The sequence below is a fragment of the Podarcis bocagei genome (assembly GCF_964188305.1).
Source record: "Podarcis bocagei genome assembly, chromosome: Z".
NCBI lineage: Eukaryota > Metazoa > Chordata > Lepidosauria > Squamata > Lacertidae > Podarcis > Podarcis bocagei.
This window is the reverse complement of record NC_138140.1, coordinates 28,760,525-28,784,411: the sequence shown is the minus strand read 5'-3', so window position 1 is coordinate 28,784,411 and position 23,887 is coordinate 28,760,525.

Genomic DNA, 23,887 nt, shown 5'->3' with positions numbered 1-23,887 from the left:
TGTTAAAGTGGGTGTCAGACCCCTCTAATACCTGGATCCAGGAAGTGTGTTAGGATTACCCAAACCAGTTAATTTAAACAATGAATAGATTAAACATTGCGCAGCCCCAATGAAACCAATAACAATGTCTTCTATGTGCTGCACAATGAGAAGTGTTCATTATACAAGCCATTTCACTGCAAAGGCATTCCGGATTTCCAGCACACCTGTTTAGAAAGGGGATTTGCTATCATCATCTCAGGGGGAGGAAACGACAGCTCTCTAAAGTCTGTAACCGATTTTGTCATGTTTGGCTTCTCCCCTAGTCATTATAATAGCCAGACACTATGTGTGGTGGCTCATTGGCATTCTGTGCTCATCCAGGGAAAGAAGAAAAAACACCTTTTCTAAATTATTTCTAGCACGGCTGTCCTCCCTTCATTCAAAGGAACACACAATCACTTCCAAAATCAAGTGGAGAGAAGTGCAACATTAAAGAACCACAAAAGAATGTTTAAAAAGAAATAAAATAAGACCAAATAAGTGTGAAATGATCAGTCATTAAAAAGGTTGCAGCATGATAGGTCGGCTGAAGGATTGTAGCAGAGTAACAGTGCAATCTGATACGTGTTTGGCGAGAAATCAGTCCCAGTTTATTCAATAGTGTTTACAGTAATAAAACAGCAATCCTATGCCCCTTCCCTGGGAGTAAGACCCACTGGACTCATAAAGCAAATGAAACAAAAGACATTCGAATCGGCAGATAAATGTGGTAAACTTCTGGCATGGCAATTGAAGAAAAGGCAGAAACTAAATACAGTTACAAGCCTAGAAGTGGACGGAAAGAACATATCTAAACCCAACGAGATCAGAAACTGTTTTTTGAGTTATTTTAAAAACTTTATTCTCAAGGACCACAAAATGAAGAGGACATAGATAAATTCCTTAATAAATATGGATTACAAAAAATCTCTCATCAAAGTAAGGTGGATCTAAATCAGAGAATAACAGAACAAGAGATAGAGGGTGCCATTCAAGACATGCAATTGGGCAAATCTCCAGGGCCGGATGGATTGACTTCCAGATACTACAAATCTTTGAAGGAGTGGTTGGTTCATCCATTAAAGGAAGTCTGCAATGAGATCTTAGAGGGGAAAAGGGCCCCAGAATCGTGGAAAGAAGCGTATATTTCACTCATACCAAAGACAGAGACTGAAAAGACTCAACTTAAGAACTACCGCCCAATATCATTACTTAATGTGGATTACAAAATTTTTGCAGACATTTTGGCAAAAAGATTTAAAAGAGTGTTGATGGAGAAGATTCATAAGGACCAAGCAGGCTTTCTCCCAAAAAGACACCTATCAGACAATGTAAGGAATATAATAGATATTTTGGAATTGCTAGAGGTGAAAATTAACACTAAAGCAGTGCTGATTTTTGTGGACGCGGAGAAAGCCTTTGACAATATTTCTTAGAGTTTTATGAAAAAGAATCTTCACGGGATGGGGGTAGGCCAAGGATTTGAGAATGGTTTGGGTGCGATATACTCTGAACAAAAAGCTAAGCTAATTGTAAATAATGTGGTAACTGAGGAACTCAGGATAGAAAAAGGAACACGACAGGGATGCCCAATCTCCCCATTGCTTTTTATCTCGGTTCTGGAGGTGTTGCTGAATATGATTAGAAATGACCAGCAGGTTAAAGGTGTACAGGTCGGAAATAAACATTATAAGTTAAGGGCATTTGCAGATGACTTAGTATTGACCCTACAAGAGCCTGACACTAGTACGAAAAGGGTGTTGGAGATAATCCAACAATTTGGCCAGGTAGCCGGATTTAAATTGAACAAACAAAAAACTAAAGTCTTAGGAAAAAATTTAACAGCCACGGAGAAGGAGAAATTTCAAGAAGAGACAGGATTGACACTGGTTAAGAAGGTGAAATACCTAGGGGTTTATTTGACATCAAAAAATTTGAATTTGTATAAAGACAACTATGAAAAATGCTGGTCAGAAATTAAAAAAGATCTAGAAATATGGTCAAATTTGAAATTGTCAATGTTAGGCCGAATTGCAGTGATTAAGATGAATGTATTGCCTAGAATGTTATTTTTGTTTCAAACCTTGCAGATTCTTGACAAGATGGATTGTTTCAAGAGGTGGCAGAAAGATATTTCGAAATTTGTCTGGCAGGGCAAAAAGCCCAGAATTAAATTTAAAATACTGACAGATGCTAAAGAAAGAGGGGGATTTGCCCTGCCGGACTTAAAATTGTACTATGAAGCAGCAGCGTTTTGCTGGCTGAAAGAGTGGATGCTCCTCGAGAACACAGACATTTTGGATTTGGAAGGTTTTAATAATGCATTTGGTTGGCATGCATATCTATGGTATGATAAAATCAAGGTGCATAGGGCCTTTAAAAACCATATTGTCAGAAAAGCATTGTTTAATGTCTGGATAAGATATAAAGATCTGTTGGAAAACAAAACCCCTAGATGGGTGTCACCCGTGGAGGCTAAGGCATTGAAGAAACTCAATATGGAGGTCGGATGGCCGAAGTATTGGGAAATCTTGGAACAGGAGGGAGATAAACTGAAATTACAAAGTCATGAGAAAATGAAATCTAAGGTACAAGATTGGCTTCAATATTACCAAATAATGGAGACCTTTAAACAGGACAGGAAAATTGGCTTTCAGGTGGAAAAATCAAAATTAGAGACTGAACTGTTAGAACCCAATACTAAAAACTTGTCAAGAATGTATAATTTGCTGCTGAAATGGAATACACAAGATGAAACAGTCAAATCGGCTATGATTAAGTGGGCACAGGACATTGGTCATAACATTATGTTTGCTGACTGGGAATGGTTGTAGAACACCGGTATCAAATTCACGGCATGTAATGCCTTAAAGGAAAACATTATGAAAATGATTTACAGGTGGTACATGATCCCAGTCAAGCTAGCAAAAATCTATCATTTGCCTGATAATAAGTGTTGGAAATGTAAAGAAACTGAAGGCACTTTCTATCACCTTTGGTGGACATGCCCGAAGATTAAGGCTTTCTGGGAAATGATATACAATGAAATGAAAAAGATACTTAAATGTACTTTCCCTAAAAAACCAGAGGCCTTTCTCTTGGGCATTGTCGGCCAATTGGTGTCAAAGAAGGATAGAACTTTCTTTATGTATGCTACAACAGCAGCAAGAATACTCATCACAAAGTATTGGAAGACACAAGATTTACCCACCCTGGAAGAATGGCAGATGAAAGTGATGGACTATATGACATTAGCTGAGATGACTGGCAGAATCCGCGATCAGGGAAAGGAGACGGCGGAAGAAGAATGGAAGAAATTTAAAATCTACCTTAAGGACTATTATAAACTTGATGAATGTTAGAATGTCGAGGTTTGAGTAAGAAAGGGTTACAGCGATACAAGATTAGATTGAAGGAAAGATTGAGAGGACAGAGGATTGACAGATGTATTTAGAGTTGCTAAAAACTTTTGGACATTGGGATGCAGAAAGGGGAGGTATGGGGAAGTCTGAGAAACACGGTTTATGAAAAAAAGGTTATGAAATTATACGTGTTTGTATGTCTTTTTATATGTTTGTATTGTCTTAAAAAAATTTGTAAAACCAATTAAAAAATTTTATAAAAAAAAAAGACCCACTGGACTCAATGGGACTAGCTTCTGAGAAAGATCACAGTGAAATATTTTGTATATCTGCTCAGAGGTAAGGCCCATTGAGTTCAATGGGCCTTACTCCCAGGGTGGTGGCATAGGATTGCTGTCTCACTACATATAATATTGAAAATAACCTACAGAAATACATTATATTATGGGAAGTTGTGCAAAACTATGTAAATTTGGGGGGAAATTCACACTAAAATGCTGGTGTAAGTTCATAAGAACTTTTTGAAAAATTGAAAACTGGGCTGAAAATGTGGGAAACTGGACCTAAGTTTGGAAAAATGAGAAGCCACGAGAAGCCAAAGCTGGTAGGTTCACTCACCCCTAGTTTCTAGAAGCTACCTTTGATTGGGGTGGGGGTGACATACCACATACACTGCTTCCCTTCCATCCCGCTATCCTACCAGTAAATGTGACTGTTACAACAGATGTTGTGAATAACAACAAAACCCCTTCCTGGGGCACCGGGGCAAACAGTTAAAACACTTCACATACCTTATCTCAGTAATTCTTACCAAAGCTTCATGCATAGGCCAAAACAAAACAAAACAAAATGGAATTCTGTTACTTTAGTTGCTTTAAGACAGGTAAGTAGATAAGGAGCTCCATGGTCAGCAAGTCATTAACTAGTTCACTGAGCAACTCAAGGTCAAAGACTTAGTCTTGAGTAATGAGTGGGAAATCATTAGAAAAAGGCCCAGTGGTCTCTTCATTCATAGTCTTTTGGAGTGATGTAGCTGCTGAGAGCCTGAGCTTATGGAGACAAGAAAAAATGCTTTTAAATGTTCTTTTCACTTTTGACATTGGGGTGTTATGGCATAATAAAAAGGAATTAAATGAATCAATGCAACCTGTGGCTGTTGGCACTTTCTATAAAATGTCTCAGCCTCTTATGCAGTCAGAACGATTAATATAATGCTCACGGACAAAGGTCTTCCCCTATAAGAATTATTTCTAATGATTATTTTTCAGAGGTGCAGAGGCACATCTGAAGCCAAAATATTTTTGTCTCCCAGCCAAGTTGCCATATCACCTTTAGAGCTTATACCAATTCACTCATAATTAGGGATGGTTTTTAAGAAATAAAACATTAAAAAAATCTCAGTGATAAGTTAAACTAACTGTTTCTAATTCCCATCTTGCTCCCTGAGATTTTGTTTTTTAAAAAAACTATTCTACTAAATATACAAAACAATCCTTGCATCTTACACAAAATATATATATTAGTTTTGGAACTAATTGTTCCAAATGTTCCTTCATTGCAAGAATTGAGGTTACAGGGAACCAGACAGAGGGCCTTCTCGGTAGTGGTGCCCGCCCTGTGGAACGCCCTCCCTTCAGATGTGAAGAAAATAAGCAGCTATCCTATTTTTAAAAGACATCTGAAGGCAGCCCTGTTTAGGGAAGTTTTTAATATTTAATGCTGTATTGTTTTAACACTCGATTGGGAGCTGCCCAGAGTGGCTGGGGAAACTCAGCCAGATGGGTGGAGTATAAATAAATCATTATTATTATTATTATTATTACTACTACTACTACTACTACTACTTTGAAAATAACCTTTATTGGAGTATTGCAATGCAGTTCTCCAGCCTTGTAATGTGCACAAAAATGCATGTATTTGTGAAAATAGCATTCAAAAATGCATTATAATAGGGGAGATATAGATATGGTGAAAAATATAATTTGCATAAATGATAATATTAGGCAAAATTCTCACTAAAACACCAAACAATTTTCACGAGGGCACTAGAAAAATCACATACTTATGTGGAAGTATAGAGAACTGCAGTATGATGGTCAACTAAGTTTTACTCAGAATTAGGTCCATAAATTATCATATAGCATATATTCAACACAAAAAATTGCGACAGTTTGTTGTTGACAAAGGACAGCTGGAAAACTGGACATATAAAGGGCCCCATTACCTTCAGTAGCTTAGGGCCTCATCAAACCTAAATCCGGCCCTGGCTTGTTTGCCTTTGATTGACTGTAGTGAGATTTGTCTGCAAGTGTGGAAGGAGGAGGATGGATTATTGGGTCAAGTTATAATAACCATTTTGGAATAATTTTGCATATAACTGGTTGGACTTTAAAAAAGAAAAGAAAAAAAGGCAAAGCAGAAGTGGCCAGGTATGCAATGCAAGAAGCAGCCTGGTGCAGGCAAATTTCAGATGGGCCAGAGCCACCAAATTTCATGCAAAAATCCATTGAAAATAGGTATTTCCTTCATCCCTACCCCATACCACTCAAGGGACCACTGAGCTTTCTCTCCAGCTTTCAGGTGCCTGCAGTTCGTGGAATGTCTTGGGAGAGAGCGATGTTGCATAATGCTGTTCCGAGGGCATTCTAGGAAGTGCAACTGGCAGGAACCAGCTCAATGTTTTTCCATAAAAACAGAAAAGAAATGGGATAAATATCAGCTGTTTTACAAAGTTAAGTCAAGTTGCAAAATTTCATCCCAAGTTCTCCTTCATGCAGGAGGGGAAGATATTGTTAGGAAACTGGAGGAGGAACTCAGGGTAGCCATAGTGAATATAATGGGTGGTCCAGCCTTCTGCTCAGTCTGTGTAACTTGACTTCACAGTATTCCTTGTCCAGTGCTGACCCACCCATGAGGCAAGGTGAGGCAACTACTTTGGGTGGCAGGATCCGAAGAAGCAGCAGATCCAGCCTCCAAAGGAATGCAATGCCTGCTGCTGCCATGGTAGCAGCAATGACTGCAGCAGACTCCTTGGAGGCTGGATCTGCCACCGCCTTAGCAGCCCACCCCCAGTACCAACTCTACAGCAGCCTCTTGGTGAATAGGAGACACTGCTGGTCTTTTCTCACCCTTGTTTTCAATGTAGATCTTTATTCCCGACCCCAGTTCCTTGTGTCGATCTTCATTCACCCCTTTTTCCCTGGCAGGGAGGGCACTATTCTGTGGTTTGCTTCAGGTGCCAAAGGCTTTGGGCTGGCCCTGCTGTTACCCCTTCATTTTGTATTCTATTACCTCATCCCTCCGGCAGACTGCTGTTCCACTTCACTTACTAAACTTGGACTGTTACAAGTGATAACAAGTTCACTCCCAGAATTCATTCACAAATATTTAATTTGGTTAGTACAAGAGGTTTCCTTGCTTTTGCCAGCACCATGCCATCTCTTATCACATCATCACTTCTGTTCCCTTTTTTTTTGGAATGCATTTTTTAAAAAATCACATTTTGCCTGCTTTTGTCTCAGATATTTTGTCTCATAGCTTCCTTTTAATGAACGAAATTCCTTTTAATTGGTGTGTTACAAAGACAACACACCTGTTTTATACTTCAAAATAGCTTTGTTTCAAAGGCGGGCGATGAAAGAGGAGAAAATCTGAAGCATTCCATGATACTTGTTCAGGCTTACATGCTTTGATGTAGACGTAGATGCTTTAATTCTAACTTCTTTCAGTAACAATATAGGAAAACTTTAATATTCAAGAACCTTTCTTGGGGATTTCTCAGACCCAATCTCATTTCTTATTTCTCCTTCCAAATATCTTCTGCTTTAATAAAATTTCAGTAGTAGAATGGTGTCTTGCAACTAAAATTTATTTAGGACATATGGTAATCATTTGGTAAGGGTGGAGCTGATTCCTGCCATAAGTGGGGACTGCATTTGGAATTAAGAATTGAGGGAGAATTCACAGAACTCAGATTCCAAAGTGGACTCACTTGATGCAATCTGGGCAAATCATCAATAATGAGTCCACTATAGTCTGCTTTAGAATCTGAAGTTTTTATGAGGGAGCATGATCTCATGTAATGGTGCAATTGGCATGATTTCCCAATTCTGTCAAGGGTCCTCAGATTCTGATCTTTCATTTATTTAAAAAAGTAAGTCTCTAGCTCTCTTGGAAGGAAAGCTATGTAGTAAAATGTACAGAGAACATTTTAAGCTATATCTGTTTGAAAGTGGTTCAGCTGCTAACATAAAAAGTAGCAGTGAAAGAGGTTGTGTTACCTAAAGGTTGCACTGTACCTCTATGTAAATCTAATGTGGAAGAAGCCCATTAACCCTAACTGCTGCCTTGCTCTTAGTATATAAATGATATAATATAATATATATAAAACCATTATCTAAGTTCATTTTAATTCCAGTGTATTTTATCAAAAGCTTTATGGCATCTAATGAAATAATCACACATGGTTTCCTCAACAGTTTTCCATAATTAACTGTGTTCAGCATCTTATGTATGGGATCTGCTACCAGGGACGTAGGAAGGGGGATGGGGGGGAGGACCAACCCAGGTGCCCTCACTGAGGGGGGTGACATTTGATGTGCCACCCACCTGCAACTCTCAAGCCTACCCCAAGCCATCGGGCTAAGGGGGGAGCTGCGCCGCTTTGCCGGCGTCATTCCCCCACCTCCCCTCTTTGTTTTGACAGGTTAGGGGGAAGATTGGAAGTCGTGGGCTGGCGACGTGCTGAATATCCGCCATGGGCAGCTCAATCTGCCCCTGTGGGCAGCTCACTCCGTCCCTGGCTGCAGGGCACTCGCGCCGCTCCAGGCACCCAAGTGGCTATCCTGCACCTGGGAGGGCACCCTCTGTGCCACGCCTCCATCAGGAGCGCCCCAGTCCTGGGCAGCGTGGGCATATGCTCCGTCACTGTCTGCTATATGTTTATGCTTAACAAAACCTGCTTTAGTCACATGAATTATACTTGGTAATATATTTGCTGCCTATTTGCTAAGATACCAGTAAATGTTTTAGCATCCTGCCCAATGAGTAAAATGGGTCTTATGTGATTCTGGAGTCTCTGAATCTTCAACTGGTTTCAGTATTACCAGTATTCTAGAGTATTTCCAGGATCTCAGAACTAATGCTTCTGTAAAAACGCTGTTAAACAACCTGCCCATGTGCAAGATCAATGTTACAGAGAATTCCCAATAAAAGTTACCTTTCAGACCATCTATACCAGGGGCTTTACATGATTTAACTTTTAAAGTAACAAATGTGATATCTTCCATGGTAATTGGAGCTATTAAGGACTATTTTTGTACTTCAGTTATCTATTTCATCAGTTAATATATAAATGCTCTTGGATCTGACTTACATCAATATACTCTCCCACATATACTTTTTAAATAAAAAAATTAAAAATTTCTTTAATCAAGAAGAAGAAGAGTTTGGATTTGATATCCTGCCTTTCACTCCCTTTAAGGAGTCTCAAAGCGGCTAACATTCTCCTTTCCCCTCCTCCCCCACAACAAACACTCTGTGAGGTGAGTGGGGCTGAGAGACTTCAGAGAAGTGTGACTGGCCCAAGGTCACCCAGCAGCTGCATGTGGAGGAGCAGGGAATTGAACCCTGTTCTCCAGATTACGAGACTACCGCTCTTAACCATTACACCACACTTTGATCAACTTTGAGTCATAAAGCTTAGTGCCCTCAAGTGATTTTAATGAATTAAATCTATTTTTAAATCAAGTGATTTAAAATTTAAAATCAAGTGATTTAAAATCAAATCAAGTGATTTAAAATCAAGTGATTTAAAATTAAATCAAGTGATTTAAAATTAAATCAAGTGGTTTTAATGAATTAAATCTATTTTTTAAAACTATGTTGTGTCATTAGATTATAATATTTTTGTTCAAATATTGCATAGCTGTAAAAAACAATCCCTATCTCTAGTGCTTGAAGTTCTGCCTTGTTCTGTTTAGCTTATTCTCCATGTTTTCTTGTTCTAGCTTCATTATATGTGTCAGTAATAGATCCTTCTTTCTGCTTCTTTCCTTTTTCCAAATGATTATTCACCCTAATAAATTATCCTCATATGAAAGCTTTTAAAGTGTCCCATAATAGGGCTTCTGAAAACTGTGAAGGATCATTATGTACATAGAACTCCTCAATTTTTATTTTAATATTCTCTAACATATCTTTTAATTGTGGAAGTAGGCGATTGAGACTCCACATAGGTCTATTTCTGGTCTTCGGTTGCATTTATAGCATAATATGTAGCATGCTATGATAAGAAACAATTATAGGTCCCATTGGAATTTGCTAAAAGATCAGGGGAGAATATTATATAATCTTTTCTGCTCTATGAGCCATAGCAATTTGAAAGGGGGGAAAACAACCACCCTAAAATCATTTTCTTTTGCATGTAACAAATGCCATGAATCTATTAGTATATATTGACTCAAGAATTATTTAATATTACCTAGGTTGTGTGCATTTGTATGCATTATCTTCCCTCTTCTATCTCTTTTGGATACAGATTCTCCTCAATGTTATTTTGCTTTCTTTATTCAACATGGATCTAAGGATTTCCTCTTGCCCCATGTTTGGTCTATAAATTGATCCGAAAGTTATTTTCCCCACCACCACTTTTAAAAGTATAAAACATCCCTTTGGATCTCCAAGCACATCTTCTTCTTTGAATTGGGCATGTGGGGAAATCCAGACATGCACTCCCTTTGCCTTAGAGTTGCCTGCAGCTGAATACCAAGATTCTTTAGATATACTTATGGGAGATTTATCATATTTTCCCATTTATAAGACGCCCCCATGTATAAGACACTTCCTATTTTGGGGGACTCAGATTTAAGAAAATGGAGGGAGGTGGCCCAGAGTATAAGACACCCCCTAATTTTCGACATTATTTTTTAGGGGAAAAACCTAGTCTTATACACTGAAAAATATGATGTTTCCTTTTTTATTGTTGTTTCCTGTACAGTGGTACCTCGGGTTAAGTACTTAATTCATTCTGGAGGTCCGTTCTTAACCTGAAACTGTTCTTAACCTGAAGCACCACTTTAGCTAATGGGGCCTCCTGCTGCCGCCGCACCGCCAGAGCATGATTTCTGTTCTCATCCTGAAGCAAAGTTCTTAACCCGAGGTACTATTTCTGGGTTAGCTGAGTCTGTAACCTGAAGCGTATGTAACCTGAAGCGTATGTAACCCGAGGTATCACTGTGATGAAATAAAATCCAGGGACTTTTGCTTTAACACTTTCCAAACCTGTTTTCTTTTTACGAAATTACTTAATCTATTGGCATTCCATGAGCACCAACTGTGCTCTTGAATCCTCTTCTTAGGCTAATTAGTCCTGCCCACTCATCACCTCGTCAGAACTCTGAGGCTTCCATCAGTCCATGCTTGCTTCTGAGCCTAGATCATTACTTTGACTGAATACAGATCTGTTTTTATACAAGTAAAAGCCTCTGCCAATGTGTTTGGAGTGGAAGCCAAGGAAACTATATTTAAAGTCTCCAAGCTAGTGATCATCACCACATCTTATGGCAACAGGCTCCATATATTACATTTGCCTTATACAAGCAAGTACTTTCTTTTGTCTGTCCTGAATGTCGTAGGCAGTTTCACTGGATGACTCCAACTACTATTATTATGAAAAAAGGAGAGGGGAAATTCTACTTTCTCCACACTATAAAACCAGATTGTGTGAGCTGCACACCAGGAAGATGGGTGCACACATTGTCCACAGACGGGCACACAAGAATCTATGCAGATTCTCTAATTGATTGCTGCAGGCTAGAAATGTAGTATGGGTGCAGTTCATTGCACACTACTGCTTTTATCCTTACAGAAATAGATCAAGGGCAAAGAAGTTGTAGCCCTCAACATATGGAATACAACTCCTGATCATTGGCCAGCTGGAATTGATGTGATCTGAAGCATGACCAAATAGGAAGAGTCACAACTTTCCCCTCCCTGGTATAAAGTCCATTCATTCCCAGTACAAGAAAAGCTGAAATAAAATATTAGTTTGAGAGGTGTTTGAAGGAAAGAAAGAAGACCCCTCTCACCATGACCATGTGTGAAGATCACCTACAAGCTGGATATTTGCCCTTCCTTAATGCCAACTAAGCCCAACACTCAGCAATTTTTACATTTGTTTCAAATGCCAACTTGACAAAAGCAGTGATGAAAGGTTGAAGACATCCTCAGAATTTGGAGAGCTGGAAACCTATTGAGTGAAGGACATTAAGAATTCTCTTGCAGTTTCACAACAAAAAAGAAGACTTTTTAGAAATTGGGCAGCTGGAAATCTGTCAAGTGAAAGACATTAAGAATTGTCTTCTACTTTCACAGCAAAGAAAACAATAAGGGGAGGGATAAAAAGGAAAGGGGAAAAAAGAGATGAGAGACTGATGATTGGGGGAGGAGACAAATTATTCTGTATCTCTTCAGTAAATGCATTGACTCAGAGGGCAGCTTGAAATAACCAACCAATGTCATTTCAATCTCTCTGAAGGCAACTTCTGAAAACTGTGTCCCGCCTGACAGGCATGGCTCAAATGAAGCTGCTATTTCATATTGAAATACAGGAATCAAAATTGTAGACTGCCAGCTTAAATGGAGCAAAAGCAGCGTCACTGTCAGATGTCAGGATGTTTCACACAACTGTCTGTGCCAAATATACTTTGTCACAAAATGTGAGATGTAGACAAAGGAGGCGGGGTGGGAGAGTTTTAAGGGGATGGCATACTTCAAATCAGAGCACTTCAGACCAATTACATGGGTATTTCAGACCAATTACATGACTATGTCCATTCAAGGTAGATTGCCCAGGTCATAGAGATGTATCCTCCTGCCATGGTTGAGGTTCTGAACCTACTTTTAACCTTTTTAACAAGTCAGTTATCTAGCAGTCCTGCACCAACTACTGTGGCTGCCAGGACCAATTCAACGTTTTGATGTTAACATATAAAACCCTGAATGGCTTGGATCCCAAACACTTGAAATATCTGCCAAACTTTTTGAAGACACATTTATTCATTCTGACTTTAAAGTTTTCATCTTTTTTTTCTGCTGCTGTGTTTTAGTGATGGAGTGATAATATATTTTTAAATGGGAATTTATTTTTATTTTTATTTTTATCATTTTATTTTTTGCATTTCTAATGGCTTATTCCTTTTCTATTGTTTTGATAGTATTTCTGCAAACCAACCAGTATTCTTATCGGAGAACAGCCATTTAAATATACAACAACAACAACAACAACAACAGCAACAACAACAGAACCCTTTGCTTTTCCATTCACATAAATAAGGCAATAATAACAGTAATAGTAATTAACAACAACAACAACAACAACAACAACAACAACAACAACAATAATTTATTATTTGTACCCTGCCCATCTGACTGAGTTGCCCAGCCACTCTGGGGATCTTCCAGCATATATAAAAACATAATAAAACATTAAAGCTTAAAAAGCTTCCCTATACAGTGCTGCCTAATCTGCTAAATGTTATATTAGTACTCATCCTTGGAATCTGGTGGGAGGGCAATCCACAGGGTGGGCGCCACTGCCGAGAAGACCCTCTGCCTTGTTCCCTGTAGCTTCACTTCTCACAGTGAGGGAACCACCAGAAGGTCCTTGGTGCTGAATCTCAGTGTCCAGGCTGAATGATGAGGATGGAGGCACTCCTTCAGGTATACCAGGCCGAGGTCATTTAGGGCTTTAAGGGTCAGCACCAACACTTTGAATTGTGCTTGGAAATGCACTGGGAGCCAATGAAGATCCTTTAGGACTGGTGTTATGTGGTCTCGGCAGCCACTCCCAGTCACCAGTGTAGCTGCTGCATTTTGGATTAGTTGTGGTTTCCGGGTCACCTTCAAAGTTAGCCCCACATAGAGTTCATTGCAGTAGTCCAAACGGGAGACAACCAGAGCATGCTCCACTCCGGCAAGACAGTCCATGGGCAGGTAGGGTAGACAGCTGCCCTGGACACAGAATTGACCTGCGTCTCCATGGAGAACTGTGAGTCCAAAATGACTCCCAGGTTGCACACCTGGTCCTTCAGGGACACAGTTACCCTATTCAGGACCAGGGAGTCCTCCACACCTGTCTGCCCTCTGTCCCCCAGCAACAATACTTCTGTCTTGTCAAGATTCAACCTCAATCCATTAGCCACCATCCATCCTCCAACCACCTCCAGACACTCACACAGGACCTTCACCACCTTCACTGGTTCCAATTTAAAAGAGAGGTAGAGCTGGGTATCATCCACATACTGATGAACGCCCAGCCCAAACCCCCTGATGATCTCTCCCAGAGGCTTCATGTAGATGTTGAAAAGCCTATTTAATTTCCTTTGGTAGAAATATACCTTGGCTCCATGGGGGAGTTCATACTTTTGAGGAGTAGGGTTCAAGTTCAATCCATGACATCTTCAGATACAGTAATTGCCTTAAGAAGAAATTGGTGGAAAGGACCTGTCAGCCTGAGACTCTAGAAAGCTGTGACTATCCAGGACAAGGCAAACAAATAATCTGACAAAGCTGTTTGCTACAAGGCTGATTCCTATAGCATTGGTCTCTAATGACTTATTATCTTCTGTACATCTGCAAGTGTGGCAGTGGATATTCCAGATTGTTGTCTTACCTCAGTAATGGATGATGAGAACCAACACACTGAAGTTCAATCTAGATAAGACTGAAGCACTCTTAGTGGATGGTTCCCTAGACCGGATGGATGGGAAGTTGGATGGGGTTACATTCCCTCTGAAAAATCCAGTATACAGCTTGAGGGTACTTCAGGATCCATTGCTGTTGCTCAGGTGGCCTTGGTGGTGAAGAGTGCCTTCCATCAGCTTCAGCTGCACCCCTACCTGGACATGGACACCAGCTACTGTTGTCTATGCTCTGGTAACCTCTAGGTTGGATTACTGCCATGTGTGGGGCTGCCTCTGAATATGGTTTGGAAACTTCAGCTGATGTATAATTCAGCAGTGACCTCATCATATATAAACCCCAATCCCCCCCCCCAAATCTTGTCAGTGAAAAAAAATATGAAGGTACACATTTCAGCTTATGGCTGTACTGTCATTCAGTGACAGCTTTTGGGGAGCTGGTGTTCCTGAAAGTTAATTTAATAGCAAGAATTGATACTGATCCCCTCATTAGCTGGGTATATGGGTTGGGCTAAATGAAGATAGTTTAGCTAAAGTATTGATCCCCCCCCCTTTTTTCCCCATTGCCAGGATGGTGATTGTAAGAAAATGGAAATATTTAGATAAGGATATACAGTGTAGTCAAATCTGATCCATAGCTGTTGCTGAAAAATTAACTCAAAAATTAAACTCAAAACAGGTATACTAGATAAACTACATTAAGTAGATGATTTAAAACAAACAAAAACACAAAAAAAAACTTCATCACTATTCAGGTGTGGGAAACTGGAGTATTGATATCATGTGTCAAGATAGCTCTAGGCATTCAAATTGTCTCAGTGAGTCTGGCTTTTTGTAGGTACAATATCTGAAAAGTGCATTACTATGGTAACACACTGGTAATCATGCACCTGTCAGTCAGAGAGCGAGAGAGAAAGTGATGGGGTTTTTTGCTCTTTTTTTGCCTTAACTTTTTTTTTATGCAAAAAAAAGTGCCACACTTAAAGATATGGGCACATGTTTTCTGCCTCCAATTCCATTGATAGCAGAAACGTTTTGACAATACCCCATATATAGAAATTAGAGATGAGATGATTTCCAGGGGAATACCAAAAGTTCCAGAAGGAACTTTTTTTTGTACATTCTAGTTTGGGGGAGGTGAAAGATGAGTGGAGAAGTTTGTATTCTTAGGGTGGACTGATGTAGTTCCTTAAGCTAGAGATAGAAAACCTTTTTTTTTTACCAGCCTGAAAGCTATATTCTCTCATGGATAACATTCCACTAGTGAATGTGGCAAAACTCTTCATTCACAACATCATACTCCTTCTTAGTACACACACACACACACACACACACACACACACACACACACACACATCCCTCCCCAGGCAAATGAGAGGCATTATTGCAGTTCATGGACACATTTGAGGCAGGCAAGAGCAGGCAAAGAAGTGAAAGAACTGGACCAGTGAGGGATGTGGCCTGGGCAGAGTGCTAAGGTTCAATAGAGAAGCCTGAGGGACAACATTCAGCTCCTGGCCCTGAGGTCATTTGGAAAAGGGATCCTAAGTCAGTCAGCATCAACTCAGCAGTGAATTTTCTAATAATAATAATAATAATAATAATAATAATAATAATAATAATAATAATAATTCAGCAGTGAATTTTCTAATAATAATAATAATACAACCATGGCAAAGTGCTTCTAGTGATCGTCAGTGTATGGATCAGCAAGCCGGTGATAGAAAAGAAATACAGTGGTACCTCAGGTTAAGAACTTAATTTGTTCTGGAGGTCCGTTCCTAACCTGAAACTGTTCTTAACCTGAGGTACCACTTTAGCTAATGGGGCCTCCTGCTGCTGCGCAATTTCTGTTCTCATCCTGAAGCAAAGTTCTTAACCCAAGGTACTGTTTCTGCATTAGCGGAGTCTGTAACCTGAAGCATCTATAACCCGAGGTACCACTGTATCTCCCGAAGACCCTGGAGAGCTGACCACCACAATGTGTCTATGACATTATGTTATGACTTGGAATCCTTCTAGGTGCATTGCCTGTAGAGAAACATGAGCAGCCCCAATAGAGCAATGGTCACATTCATACCCCCCACCATGCACATTAAAGTATGCTCCCCTGCGACATAGTGTTCTATGAATCTGGAATGAGGTAGCCCAGAAGATCACAGGGAGTGCCACCAACACATTGCTGCAGTGCCCCCTCCGAAACCTTTTGAAAGGGCAAGGGATGGGGAGAGAAAGCCAAAGAAGAAGACTGTATTGATTGAGTATTCACTCCACTCACAGCTCCTTCTTCATCTTCTGTCCTCTCATCCTCCTCCGGATGCTTTAAGTTCTTTTATATACAGTGGTACCTTGAGTTAGGAAAAGATGTTGGGAAAGATGGAGGGCACAAGGAGAAGGGGACAACAAAGGACAAGATGGTTGGATAGTGTTCTCGAAGCTACCAGCATGAGTCTGACTAAACTGCGGGAGGCAGTGGAAGACAGGAGTGCCTGGCGTGCTCTGGTCCATGGGGTCACAAAGAGTCGGACATGACTAAACGACTAAACAACAACAACACCTTGAGTTACAGATGCTTCAGGTTACAGATGCTTCAGGTTACAGACTCCGCTAACCCAGAAATAGTAACTTGGGTAAAGAGCTTTGCTTCAGGATGAGAACAGAAATCGTGCAGTGACGGCAGCAAGAGGCCCCATTAGCTAAACTGGTACCTCCAGTTAAGAATAGTTTCAGCTTCAGAACAGACCTCCAGAATGAATTAAGGTCTTAACCCGAGGTACCACTGTAGTAAATTGATTCTTAAGTGTGATTTTTAGATATTTTGCACCTCCTTCCTCATACACATTATTAAAGTGCACGCGTGCGCGCGGGCACACACACACACACACACACACACACAATTCTTCATGGAATCATAATTTGGAGAAATTTAGAAGAACCTCTAACAGAGAGGTTCAAACAGTCAAAAGGAGATTGTGTATTTTGAATCACTCATACGCTTGGAAAAGTGAAGTTGCATCAGCAAAATGAAAAATGTTTCATTCACCCTGTGCATCCTTTGGAAGTGATGAAAGTCATATTCAGATTGGTTTTTGGTGGCTGAAAAAAGTGGAAGGTTTAATGACTGACAAACAGGACTGAATTACATATTGATATATGCCCCAAGGCCATGCAATGGGAAGGACTACAAGGTATGTATTTATGACAGTTAATTCAATTATGTAGCCAAGGTGCTACTATTTAGAGATTGTTGAACTACAGATTCCAGCAGACCCAGCCAGTAAGGCCAAAGGTCAAGGATGATGGGAACTGTAGCTCAGCAACATCTGGAAAGCACAATTTTGGCAACCTCTGCATAGAGCAGTGGAACAATGGAACAACATGGAACAATGTAATTCTTAATTACTAAATTGTGGTGATCCAGAAGGTAAGATTGTTAGAAAAATATATTCAATTGTACTTTGTGTTTGCACAAAAATATTTATTGAGAAGAGTGGATTAATTATTGGCCATTTTCCACTTCTGTTGTGATGTTTATTCACACAAATTAATTATCATGGAACAAAACACTTGAAATGCTTTATGCACCTTCTCATTCTTGTGTCAAAGAGGGCCTAAGAACAGGAAACAGTATAATTAGCCATTCTTCCAAATTCTTAAGAACATAATCTTCTTGCATTTGTAAGCCTTGCTTTGTTTTACTTATTTACTGTTCTTTTCTTTTTTTAATTGGACTGAATCATTAACTGGCAAGAGTTTAACAACAAACAATTAGATGATCCTAATTGTCTCAGCATTTCCCCTCGATATCAGCACTCAAGTCAAATCTGTCTTCAAAAAACCCTCGCAATGTCAGTTATTTATTACCCCTTAGGATAAGCTCTTTTGCAAATTGAGGGGGAAAGAGAGGAGGGCTTAGTTTCCCAACTCTATTCACTGCTCTATGCTTATGCTGGTTAGAAGTACATTCACACTCCTATTTCAAAACCAAACTGGAGGCAACAGGAGCAAATATTGTGGTTAATAGAAGAAAGCACGTAAAGCTCTCAAACAAGGGTGAGGAACCTAAAGCTGGGGAGTCAAATGCAGCCCCTAGGACTCTATATTTGGCCTTAGGAATTGTCCCCAGGCCAGATCCCCTCCCTCAGGCCATGGCTTCCTGGAGTGTTTTTGCCTGGCTGTAATCAATTATGTTATCTTAGCTTACCTTCCTCACAGGGTAGTTGTGAGGATAAAATGATGGGAAGAACTATGTATGTCCTCTCGAGCTCTCTGGAAGAAAGGTGGGATGGAATAAATAAACAAGAGTTTCTCATTCCGGTTTTCTTGGTTTCTGAAGCAACTTGTGGTTTCTTCATTTGAAAATCTCCATGAAAGTTCTTCAGGATTTTAGCATGAATCTTTCCCAACAAACACAATTTGTCAGCAGTTTTAACTAACATACATATTTTTGCAGGCAATTTATCCCAATACAAAGGATTTGTGAAGGTTATTTTCACTAAAATATTCATTTTCATGCATTTTCCCCTCTAATATATGCATTCCAACATTGTTCGTTTGGAGAACTGCAACCCAAAATTCACATAAGTGCGAATTGGGAAGGGTGGCTGTGTTTCAGTTCTCATATTGTTTCAGAAAGTGCAGATTCAGCTTTAAAAGCAAAACAAATCAATTTCCCCCATCTCTGAATGTGCTCTCTGTGTTTAGAAACCTATGACTTCTGCATGGCTGGAATACAGCCTACCGTACAAAGATAAGAGCCATAATCATTGCTGCTCCCTCTTTTGTCTCTGGCCGCACCCACCACTAGCATGCAGCCCCCAAAAGCTCACCCATGACGGAATGCAGCCCTGACATTTATATTGGCACCTCACCCTGATCCTAAACAAGGAAAGTTCTATATATCTTTTTAGATCTGAAGGTATATGCAGGTCAGGGGAACTGAATCTAGATTTCTTGCAGAGCGTTTTGCATTTGGATTATGTGAGGGAGACTACAGCTCAACAGCAGTGTCACTCCCCACTAAGCTCTTTTGCCTGAGGCAAACAACTGTATGAGGCTCTCCAGGATTGCCAGCAATACATGTGAAGAGGATCTAGAGCAGTGTTTCCCAACCTTTTTTGGGCAAAGGCACACTTGTTTGATGAAAAAAAATCTCGAGGCACACCACCATTACAGCCCCGTGACGTCAGCGTGCAGCGTCACGCCGGGAGGGACGCACGAAAGTGTAAGTTTCAATTTTTTTCCCTCCCCCTTGCCGGGGAACCTCCAAGCTTTGGGGGTGGGGGGGGGAGGCAGCAAAGCGAGGCAGGAAGGAGAGCGCGGCTTGGCTGGGTGAGCTTTGGCAGGGGCAGGGAATGAGAGCCGCGAAGCGGGCGCTGCGGACGGAGGCGCTGCCCGCCGAGCTCGCAGGCAGCCAGGCAGGCAGACGGCGAGAGCCCCGCGCTGGGCGGCCTCTCCTCGCCGCCGCCGCCCCGCCTCTTGCCGCCCGCCTCGCCCGCCTCCCTCCAGGCAACATCTCGCGGCACACCAGGCAACATCTCGCGGCACACTAGTGTGCCGCGAAACAGTGGTTGGGAAACACTGATCTAGAGGGCTTAGTAGATCACAAGTTTAACAGTGTGATGCAGCAGCAAAAGAAGCGAACACTGTTCTAGGATGCCTTAAGAGTAGTCTGCTGTTCCAATAAAGTTATAGTACCTTTCTATTCTGCTTTGGTCAGACACCACCTGGAGTACCATGTCGAGTTCTGCACACCACAATTTAAGAAGGATATTGAAGAGCTGGAACATGTACAGAGGATGGCGACCAAGATGATCAAGGATCTGGAACCCAAACCTTATGAGGAACAGTTGAGGAATTTTGGTATGTTCAGCATAGAAAAGAGGAGACTTGGAAGAGATACGATAGCCACTTATCTCAAGGGCTGTCACATGGAAGAGGTTGCATGCTTGTTTTCTCCTGCTTTGTAGGGTAGAACCAGAACCAATGGCTTCAAATTACAAGAAAGGAGATTCCAAGTAAACATCAGGAAAAACTTTATGACAGTGTATGGCAGTGGAACAGACTCCCTCAGAAGGTGGTGGCCTCTCCTTCACTGGAGGTTTCTAAGCAGAGGTTGTATAGTTATCTGGTTGAGATTCCTGCATTGCAGAGGTTTGGACTAGATGACTCCCAGGGTCCCTCCCAACTCTACAATTCTATGACTCTTTTTTGGGAAGCCATGGCTATTAAAGTTGCACAAGAGTGCTTTAAAAGTGTGACCAAAAGCATAACACTAAAAAAAATAAAATACCTAGCATTTAAATTGACATGAAATCATCAGTCCTACAGGCCCATCTAAGCATATTATATTGCACTCTTCATTAAAATGCAAACTGAACTGAATTCCTTCAGCATCCCTATCACAGATACTGTATTGTGCATGCAAATGACTTTGCAACAGCGCAAAGGGTTAAGAGATAATATACAATACCTTACTCTATGTAGGCTATCAGTTTCACACTCTATGTAGGATGTCACTTTAGCACAGTCTGGTTCAGTACATGGAGCTTTTCTGACCTTGACAGGGCAATGATCACCTATTACTAACTTAACTATGTGGAAGGTCTGTTGTGTCCCACAGTAACAGGCTGCACCATGAAGAAAGAACATATTGATTTTACTCCTGGTTGTCAGTCTGCATTTATTCACTTCACTGCATTGCACACTAGGAGCAGCTGTATTAGAAGCTTTCCATGCTGATCACTGAAATATAAGCTATTATATCATGTATGAACAGAAATCTCTATCAAATCTAGGAACTGGCCTGCCATTGTGAAAAGAGCCCTGCATTTCAAAATCTTCTTATAAACTCTTTCTACATAACAGTGCTGTGACCTCAGTATTGCTAGTCATGGATAGCAAAATGGGAGCACTGGAAGGTGCCTAATACAAACCAGCCAGATGGGCAGGGTATAAATAATATGTTGTTGTTGTTGTGTCGGGCCACTCATTAACAGCAGCCCTTTAGGATTTCATACAGAAATCAGATGACTTCTAGGCGAAGTCAGGTGAGTGCTGCTGCCCCACCACACTGTCTTCTACTGCTTTCAACACTGACTGGTTGAAGAGGGATTGTCGTCATTAAGAAAAGAAGTGAACAAATATAATAATTTAAACTGAGAAGACAGGAAGCTACCTTGTACTGAACGAGACCCTTGTCGTATCCTTTTGGCCTATTGAGCTACATCTATAATGTCCACACCAGTGGTATGAAACCTCTGCCCCTGTGGATATTGTTAGACTCCAGTTCCTATCAGCCTCAGCCAGCACAGCTAATGCCTGGAATTATAGGAGTCACAGCTCAATTGCATCTAGAAAGCTCCAGGTTCCCCACTGCTAATTTGCAATGACTTTCAACAGTTCTCCTTTCCAAATTCTACCTGCTGATACTAGGGATTGAATTTATTTATTACATTTATATCCCACCATTTATCCAAGGACCTCAAGATGGAGTACATGGCTCTCCTCCCTTTTTTTATCCACACAATAACCTTGTGAGGTCAGATAGACTGAGACCCTGGGAGCTTCATGGCAAAGTGGGGAATAGAACCCTGGTCTCGCAAGTCTTAGTCCAACACTCTAACCACTCCTCTACACTGACCTACACTGACCTAGGACTTTTATCATTGTGCTGTGGGACTGAAACCTAAGCTATTCCACTCTGCTACAGCTTTCCCCACAGCTTGTGCCCTGTAGTGTTCATAACAGCACCACTGTTATTTCTGCTCACACGTTTTGCAGGTTTCTGATGAACATCAAGAAAATCCTCCAAACTCCAGCTTGACCAAAGATGACAGTACCGACAGAAGAAATGTGATTGCAGAAGCCACAGGAATTGATGCCTCTGTTGTACCACCTTCAACAATGAAGAACTGCCATCTCCTTTCAGTCCAATTTTGATGGATTCATGGCAAATCATTGAAAAGTAACACTTATTACAAAGTCATTTCAAGCTTGCATCTTCTATAATAGAATGCCCCTTCAAATGCTGCTGACTTTTAAAGAGGGGGATATTTCAGATAATGTTAAGAGTAATTTTGCCCACCACTGGAGTTCCCACCTTAAGCGCTAGGAAACTTTTCTCTTGCAGACAACTGAAATACTGTAAATGGTTTTGGTAGAGAGAGAAAGAGAGAGAAGTAGGCAAAGATCACATCAGAACAACCTGCTTCAGCTACACTACTCCTTCCTCTTACATGGCCAGATACCGCCAACTGCCCAGTGAGAAGGATCCTGATGACTTGCACTTTAATATTTTAATTATACTTCTACTAATTTAGGGAATATATTTTATGCCACTCATTCTTTTTAAGCTTTCTATAATTATTATGATAATTATTTTATTATCACATAATTTTATTCTTCCCACTTTTATAACTTCTTTAATTATTAAAGGTAAAGGTAAAGGTACCCCTGCCCGTACGGGCCAGTCTTGACAGACTCTAGGGTTGTGCGCTCATCTCACTCTAGAGGCCAGGAGCCAGCGCTGTCCGCAGACACTTCCGGGTCACGTGGCCAGCGTGACGAAGCTGCTCTGGCGAGCCAGAGCCGCACACGGAAACGCCATTTACCTTCCCGATATTAAGCGGTCCCTATTTATCTACTTGCACCCAAGGGTGCTTTCGAACTGCTAGGTTGGCAGGCGCTGGGACCGAGCAACGGGAGCGCACCCCGCCGCGGGGATTCGAACCACCGACCATGCGATCGGCAAGTCCTAGGCGCTGAGGCTTTTACCCACAGCGCCACCCGCGTCCCTTCTTTAATTATTACTTTTAGCTTAATATTGTGTTGGGATAATTTTATAAGTGCTCCAATGAGCTCAATATTTCTATGTTAATTGTGTTTTGTGTACACATTCTGGAGTATTTTGATAAACTTGGTATCTAGTTTATGCTCTTGGTATCTAGTTTATCAGCCTGTGTATCCATTTTTCTTGCTTCTCCTTTCCCTTCCGATATCATCCTACTTGCCACTTTGGGTTTGTCATTCATGTTTTCTTCCTTCATTTTTATCCCTAATCATTACTTCCCTGCTGAACTGAATTGCCATTCATGAAAACAAGTACGTCCTATCTGGGCACAGCCACTGATTTCACCTGCTGAGAGGAGAGGCTGTTTTCTAGAAGTGTCAATTCAACCCAGCAAGAGAGAAGCACCCAGAAAGCAATAGTGACAGGAGACAAAACACATGCACACATGAATCAGTTGCCAATCTAAAAGATGCAAAACTGACATTCTTGAGGGAATGAAGCAGCACCATTGTCCAAAGATGATGGAATATGATGATGTAATTGTTTGACTTTAGCACAATGAACTTGCCCCAGACTTCCTGCAGAAGCTCCCAGGTTCCAATCCCTGGCATCTCCAGGTAGGGCAAGAAAATAGCTGTATTTGAAACCCTGGAGAAACTCCGACAACGAGTATAAAACAGGGGCGGGAAAAACCTTTTCAGCCTTCTGGGCCCTTCTAGCCAACCTTCTGGGGGCCAGATGTCAGAGGTGGGTGTTGGTATACTGCCAGGGAGACGGAGGCATCAGGCAGGTCCCCGGTCATCTCCGATCACCAGTCTCCCATGGAACAGAATCAGTCAATTAGCGACACGAGCCTCAGAGACATTCCAAGACCTGTGCACACCCTTTCAACAGAGTCTCCACAACGAAAGATTCAGACAGGAGAGCATATTTACAGCTTTATTCAGTGTAGTTCAGAACAAAGGAAAAACATGACTGCTTGCCTCCGTGTCCAGGAAAACAGCCGGAAGAAA